General features: G+C 37.9%; 16 pseudogenes; all 16 read right to left on the reverse strand.

Moving 5' to 3' along the window:
* Window positions 1-186: 186 nt before the first annotated feature.
* LOC148527517 (5S ribosomal RNA) lies at window positions 187-304 on the reverse strand (annotated as a pseudogene).
* Window positions 305-420: 116 nt separating this feature from the next.
* Window positions 421-539, reverse strand: LOC148527518 (5S ribosomal RNA; annotated as a pseudogene).
* A 116-nt stretch (window positions 540-655) lies between these two features.
* On the reverse strand, window positions 656-774 carry LOC148527519 (5S ribosomal RNA; annotated as a pseudogene).
* Window positions 775-889: 115 nt separating this feature from the next.
* Window positions 890-1008, reverse strand: LOC148527520 (5S ribosomal RNA; annotated as a pseudogene).
* Window positions 1009-1594: 586 nt separating this feature from the next.
* LOC148527521 (5S ribosomal RNA) lies at window positions 1595-1713 on the reverse strand (annotated as a pseudogene).
* A 115-nt stretch (window positions 1714-1828) lies between these two features.
* On the reverse strand, window positions 1829-1947 carry LOC148527522 (5S ribosomal RNA; annotated as a pseudogene).
* Window positions 1948-2063: 116 nt separating this feature from the next.
* Window positions 2064-2182, reverse strand: LOC148527523 (5S ribosomal RNA; annotated as a pseudogene).
* Window positions 2183-2297: 115 nt separating this feature from the next.
* LOC148527524 (5S ribosomal RNA) lies at window positions 2298-2416 on the reverse strand (annotated as a pseudogene).
* Window positions 2417-2532: 116 nt separating this feature from the next.
* LOC148527525 (5S ribosomal RNA) lies at window positions 2533-2651 on the reverse strand (annotated as a pseudogene).
* Window positions 2652-3002: 351 nt separating this feature from the next.
* LOC148527526 (5S ribosomal RNA) lies at window positions 3003-3120 on the reverse strand (annotated as a pseudogene).
* A 116-nt stretch (window positions 3121-3236) lies between these two features.
* LOC148527527 (5S ribosomal RNA) lies at window positions 3237-3355 on the reverse strand (annotated as a pseudogene).
* Window positions 3356-3471: 116 nt separating this feature from the next.
* Window positions 3472-3590, reverse strand: LOC148527528 (5S ribosomal RNA; annotated as a pseudogene).
* A 115-nt stretch (window positions 3591-3705) lies between these two features.
* On the reverse strand, window positions 3706-3824 carry LOC148527529 (5S ribosomal RNA; annotated as a pseudogene).
* Window positions 3825-4410: 586 nt separating this feature from the next.
* On the reverse strand, window positions 4411-4529 carry LOC148527530 (5S ribosomal RNA; annotated as a pseudogene).
* Window positions 4530-4644: 115 nt separating this feature from the next.
* Window positions 4645-4763, reverse strand: LOC148527531 (5S ribosomal RNA; annotated as a pseudogene).
* Window positions 4764-4879: 116 nt separating this feature from the next.
* LOC148527532 (5S ribosomal RNA) lies at window positions 4880-4998 on the reverse strand (annotated as a pseudogene).
* Window positions 4999-5000: the final 2 nt, after the last annotated feature.

The raw sequence follows: 5000 nt of genomic DNA on the forward strand, positions 1-5000 counted from the left end.
CAGGCACAACACTGCATAGCTACCAAGAAAAGACGAGATTGGGCATGTCCAGTGTGGATTGGCTGTAGGTGCTCAAAAGTATTAACTTTAGACCTCTATTACTTCTTTTCTCAAGGAAATTCATTGATAAGTTGAAAAAATTAAATGTAAAATGTAATAGAAAAGAATGTTATGGCAGTATAAAATTACCTACAGCTCCTGGTATTCCAGGTGGTCTCCCATCCAAGTACTAACCAGGCCCAACACTGCATAGCTTCCAAAATCAGATGAGATTCGGCATGTCCACTGTGGTTTGGCTGTAGGTGCTCAAAAGCTTTAAATTTAGACCGCTTTTACTTCTTAACTCAAGTAAATTCAATGATAAGTTGAAAAAATTAAATGTAAAATGTAATAGAAAAGAATGTTATGGCAGTATAAAATTACCTACAGCACCGGGTATTCCCAGGTGGTCTCCCATCCAAGTACTAACCAGGCCCAACACTGCATAGCTTCCAAGATCAGACGAGATTGGGCATGTCCAGTGTGGTTTTGCTGCAGGTGCTCAAAAACATTAACTTTAGACCTCTATTACTTCTTAACTCAAGTAAATTCATTGATAAGTTGAAAAAATTAAATGTAAAATGTAATAGAAAAGACTGTTATGGCAGTATAAAATTACCTACAGCACCTGGTATTCCCAGGTGGTCTCCCATCCAAGTACTAACCAGGCCCAACACTGCATAGCTTCCAAGATCAGACGAGATTGGGCATGTCCAGTGTGCTTTGGCTGTAGGTGCTCAAAGACATTAACTTTAGACTTCTTTTACTTCTTAACTCAAGTAAATTCAATGATAAGTTGAAAAATGAAATGTAAAATGTAATAGAAAAGAATGTTATGGCAGTATAAAATTACCTTCAGCACCTAGTATTCCCAGGTGGTCTCCCATCCAAGTACTAACCAGGCCCAACACTGCATAGCTTCCAAGATCAGACGAGATTGGGCATGTCCAGTGTGGTTTGGCTGTAGGTGCTCAAAAACATTAACTTTAGACCTCTATTACTTCTTAACTCAAGTAAATTCATTGATAAGTTGAAAAAATTAAATGTAAAATGTAATAGAAAAGGTAGTTATGGCAGTTTAAAATTACCTACAGCACCAGGGATTCCTAAGTAGTCTCCCATCCAAGTACTAACCAGTCCCAACACTGAACAGCTTCTAAGATCAGACGAGATTGGGCATGTCCAGTGTGGTTTGGCTGTTGGTGCTCAAAAACATTAACTTTAGACCTGTATTACTTCTTAACTCAAGTAAATTCATTGATAAGTTGAAAAAATTAAATGTAAAATGTAATAGAAAAGAATGTTATGGCAGTATAAAATTACCTACTGCACCTGGTTTTCCCAGGTGGTCTCCCATCAAAGTACTGACCAGGCACAACACTGCATAGCTACCAAGAAAAGACGAGATTGGGCATGTCCAGTGTGGATTGGCTGTAGGTGCTCAAAAGTATTAACTTTAGACCTCTATTACTTCTTTTCTCAAGGAAATTCATTGATAAGTTGAAAAAATTAAATGTAAAATGTAATAGAAAAGAATGTTATGGCAGTATAAAATTACCTACAGCACCTGGTATTCCCAGGTGGTCTCCCATCCAAGTACTAACCAGGCCCAACACTGCATAGCTTCCAAGATCAGACGAGATTGGGCATGTCCAGTGTGGTTTGCCTGTAGGTGCTCAAAAACATTAACTTTAGACCTCTTTTACTTCTTAACACAAGTAAATTCATTGATAAGTTGAAAAAATAAATGTAAAATGTAATAGAAAAGAATGTTATGGCAGTATAAAATTACCTACAGCTCCTGGTATTCCCAGGTGGTCTCCCATCCAAGTACTAACCAGGCCCAACACTGCATAGCTTCCAAGATCAGACGAGATTGGGCATGTCCAGTGTGGTTTGCCTGTAGGTGCTCAAAAACATTAACTTTAGACCTCTTTTACTTCTTAACTCAAGTAAATTCATTGATAAGTTGAAAAAATTAAATGTAAAATGTAATAGAAAAGACTGTTATGGCAGTATAAAATTACCTACAGCACCTGGTATTCCCAGGTGGTCTCCCATCCAAGTACTAACCAGGCCCAACACTGCATAGCTTCCAAGATCAGACGAGATTGGGCATGTCCAGTGTGCTTTGGCTGTAGGTGCTCAAAGACATTAACTTTAGACTTCTTTTACTTCTTAACTCAAGTAAATTCAATGATAAGTTGAAAAATGAAATGTAAAATGTAATAGAAAAGAATGTTATGGCAGTATAAAATTACCTTCAGCACCTAGTATTCCCAGGTGGTCTCCCATCCAAGTACTAACCAGGCCCAACACTGCATAGCTTCCAAGATCAGACGAGATTGGGCATGTCCAGTGTGGTTTGGCTGTAGGTGCTCAAAAATATTAACTTTAGACCTCTATTACTTCTTAACTCAAGTAAATTCATTGATAAGTTGAAAAAATTAAATGTAAAATGTAATAGAAAAGGTAGTTATGGCAGTTTAAAATTACCTACAGCACCAGGGATTCCTAGGTAGTCTCCCATCCAAGTACTAACCAGTCCCAACACTGAACAGCTTCCAAGATCAGACGAGATTGGGCATGTCCAGTGTGGTTTGGCTGTTGGTGCTCAAAAACATTAACTTTAGACCTGTATTACTTCTTAACTCAAGTAAATTCATTGATAAGTTGAAAAAATTAAATGTAAAATGTAATAGAAAAGAATGTTATGGCAGTATAAAATTACCTACTGCACCTGGTTTTCCCAGGTGGTCTCCCATCAAAGTACTGACCAGGCACAACACTGCATAGCTACCAAGAAAAGACGAGATTGGGCATGTCCAGTGTGGATTGGCTGTAGGTGCTCAAAAGTATTAACTTTAGACCTCTATTACTTCTTTTCTCAAGGAAATTCATTGATAAGTTGAAAAAATTAAATGTAAAATGTAATAGAAAAGAATGTTATGGCAGTATAAAATTACCTACAGCTCCTGGTATTCCAGGTGGTCTCCCATCCAAGTACTAACCAGGCCCAACACTGCATAGCTTCCAAAATCAGATGAGATTCGGCATGTCCACTGTGGTTTGGCTGTAGGTGCTCAAAAGCTTTAAATTTAGACCGCTTTTACTTCTTAACTCAAGTAAATTCAATGATAAGTTGAAAAAATTAAATGTAAAATGTAATAGAAAAGAATGTTATGGCAGTATAAAATTACCTACAGCACCGGGTATTCCCAGGTGGTCTCCCATCCAAGTACTAACCAGGCCCAACACTGCATAGCTTCCAAGATCAGACGAGATTGGGCATGTCCAGTGTGGTTTTGCTGCAGGTGCTCAAAAACATTAACTTTAGACCTCTATTACTTCTTAACTCAAGTAAATTCATTGATAAGTTGAAAAAATTAAATGTAAAATGTAATAGAAAAGACTGTTATGGCAGTATAAAATTACCTACAGCACCTGGTATTCCCAGGTGGTCTCCCATCCAAGTACTAACCAGGCCCAACACTGCATAGCTTCCAAGATCAGACGAGATTGGGCATGTCCAGTGTGCTTTGGCTGTAGGTGCTCAAAGACATTAACTTTAGACTTCTTTTACTTCTTAACTCAAGTAAATTCAATGATAAGTTGAAAAATGAAATGTAAAATGTAATAGAAAAGAATGTTATGGCAGTATAAAATTACCTTCAGCACCTAGTATTCCCAGGTGGTCTCCCATCCAAGTACTAACCAGGCCCAACACTGCATAGCTTCCAAGATCAGACGAGATTGGGCATGTCCAGTGTGGTTTGGCTGTAGGTGCTCAAAAACATTAACTTTAGACCTCTATTACTTCTTAACTCAAGTAAATTCATTGATAAGTTGAAAAAATTAAATGTAAAATGTAATAGAAAAGGTAGTTATGGCAGTTTAAAATTACCTACAGCACCAGGGATTCCTAAGTAGTCTCCCATCCAAGTACTAACCAGTCCCAACACTGAACAGCTTCTAAGATCAGACGAGATTGGGCATGTCCAGTGTGGTTTGGCTGTTGGTGCTCAAAAACATTAACTTTAGACCTGTATTACTTCTTAACTCAAGTAAATTCATTGATAAGTTGAAAAAATTAAATGTAAAATGTAATAGAAAAGAATGTTATGGCAGTATAAAATTACCTACTGCACCTGGTTTTCCCAGGTGGTCTCCCATCAAAGTACTGACCAGGCACAACACTGCATAGCTACCAAGAAAAGACGAGATTGGGCATGTCCAGTGTGGATTGGCTGTAGGTGCTCAAAAGTATTAACTTTAGACCTCTATTACTTCTTTTCTCAAGGAAATTCATTGATAAGTTGAAAAAATTAAATGTAAAATGTAATAGAAAAGAATGTTATGGCAGTATAAAATTACCTACAGCACCTGGTATTCCCAGGTGGTCTCCCATCCAAGTACTAACCAGGCCCAACACTGCATAGCTTCCAAGATCAGACGAGATTGGGCATGTCCAGTGTGGTTTGCCTGTAGGTGCTCAAAAACATTAACTTTAGACCTCTTTTACTTCTTAACACAAGTAAATTCATTGATAAGTTGAAAAAATAAATGTAAAATGTAATAGAAAAGAATGTTATGGCAGTATAAAATTACCTACAGCTCCTGGTATTCCCAGGTGGTCTCCCATCCAAGTACTAACCAGGCCCAACACTGCATAGCTTCCAAGATCAGACGAGATTGGGCATGTCCAGTGTGGTTTGCCTGTAGGTGCTCAAAAACATTAACTTTAGACCTCTTTTACTTCTTAACTCAAGTAAATTCATTGATAAGTTGAAAAAATTAAATTTAAAATGTAATAGAAAAGAATGTTATGGCAGTATAAAATTACCTACAGCACCTGGTAATCCCAGGTGGTCTCCCATCCAAGTACTAACCAGGCCCAACACTGCCTAGCTTCCAAGTTCAGACGAGATTGGGCATGTCCAGTGTGGTTTGGCTGTAGGTGC

The sequence above is a fragment of the Taudactylus pleione genome, unplaced genomic scaffold, assembly GCF_031769625.1.
Source record: "Taudactylus pleione unplaced genomic scaffold, aTauple2 ptg000087l, whole genome shotgun sequence".
Lineage (NCBI taxonomy): Eukaryota > Metazoa > Chordata > Amphibia > Anura > Myobatrachidae > Taudactylus > Taudactylus pleione.